The sequence below is a fragment of the Chrysochloris asiatica genome, unplaced genomic scaffold (genome assembly GCF_000296735.1).
Source record: "Chrysochloris asiatica unplaced genomic scaffold, ChrAsi1.0 scaffold00016, whole genome shotgun sequence".
Taxonomy (NCBI): domain Eukaryota; kingdom Metazoa; phylum Chordata; class Mammalia; order Afrosoricida; family Chrysochloridae; genus Chrysochloris; species Chrysochloris asiatica.
Genome location: NW_006408534.1, coordinates 8260559 through 8262225, shown reverse-complemented (window position 1 = coordinate 8262225; position 1667 = coordinate 8260559). Strand labels below are relative to the sequence as shown.

The 1667-nt window shown below is 36.4% G+C and overlaps 1 protein-coding gene across 1 annotated transcript in view; it reads right to left on the bottom strand.

Moving 5' to 3' along the window:
- ALK (anaplastic lymphoma receptor tyrosine kinase) overlaps positions 1-1667 on the bottom strand; it is a 1400642-nt gene that overhangs the window by 1121910 nt on the left and 277065 nt on the right. The gene's annotated exons all lie outside the window — the stretch shown is intronic.

The following is a 1667-nucleotide window of genomic DNA, read 5'->3' as shown; positions in this document are numbered from 1 at the left end:
TTATGAAAAATCTAACCAGTGCCACTGGATAATGGTAAATAAATTATTCAACGGGAACCTAATTTGTATTGCAAATTTTCTCTAAAATCACAATAAAATATTTTCAAAATACATATTGTTGTTGTTGTTAAGCACTATCCAGTCAGTTCTGACCGATTAGTGACCCTGGATAGGATTTCCAACGAGCGGCTGGTAAACTTGAACCACTGACCTTGCAGTTTAAACGACCATGCTTTCCAACACATTAACCCACAGCGTCGCACAGGGACTCCAAAAACACATATATAACATAACGATTCCAGCCAAAAACAAGACAAAATGTGAAGTAGTAGGCAAAACCTTAACATCACACAAACATATGAACACATTCATATGTGCACATACTCACACATGTACATACACTCACATACATGTGCACACGCTCATCACATGTATGCACTCAAATACAGCTCTCCTTCTGCTTAGTCTGTCTCTCAAATTGGATTGGTCTGAGTGAGAACCCTGGCTCCCATATTGTATCTCTGTGTGGCCTTAGGCAAGTTATTTAACCCCTCTAAGCCTCAGTTTCCAACACTCATCTGTCCGTCTGTCCTATGGCAGTGGCTTAAGTATTGCTATGATGCTGAAAGCTATGCCATCAGTATTTTAAAAGCTAGTCAAGTCACCCCTGGTAGACAGGTTCCCATTAAGCTTCAAGACTAAGACACTTGGAAGAAGGAGAGGCAAACAACTTAATGTTTAGCCACTGAAAACCTTATGAAAAGCAATGGAACATTATAAGATATAGTGCCAGAAGATGAAAACATTATGAATAGCACCATAATACGATCAGATATAGTGCTGGAAGATTGAAAGCAGCTCAGAATATGGCAGGGAAATCTTACCCCATCCACACTATAGTCCTGATCATGTTCCCTCAGATTTCTTTATATTACTCAAACTCCAAGACTATTTAAAAGGAACACTAGTTGAGATCCTAAAGAGCTGTCTCCTCAGAGTACAGGTGACCAGATGATGCAAATGGAGTAAAGCTTTCAGGGCCTTCATTTGCTGATGGGGCACAAATCAAAAGAAGGAGAAACATTTTAAAACAACCATAAATAATTAGAATATGGAATGTATGAAGTATGAATCTAGGAAAATTAGAAGTTGTCAAAATGAAATGGAATGCATAAACATTGATACCCTATGCATTAGTGAACTAAAATAAACTGGTCTTAGCTATTTTTAATCTGACAATCACATGGTTTACAAATTGAAGAGAAATAGTGTAACATTCATGATCAAAAAGAACATTTCAAGATCTACCTTGGAGTACAATGCTATCTACGATAATATCTACATGATTACAAGGAAGACCAGTTAATAACATTACTAATAAAATTTATGCACCAACCACTAAAACCAGTGATGATTAAATTGAAAACTTCTACCAACTTCTTCAGTATGAAGTTGATCAAACATGCAATCAAGATGTATTGATAATTTTTGGTGATTAGAATACAAAGTTGGCAACAAAGAAGGATCAGTAGGTGGAAAATATGGCTTTGGTGATAGAAATTATGCTGAAGATAGTGTGATAGAATCTTGAAAGACAAAAGATGTATTCATTAAAAATTACTCTCTTAAAGAACCCAAAGGTGACTACACATATGGACCTCACCAGA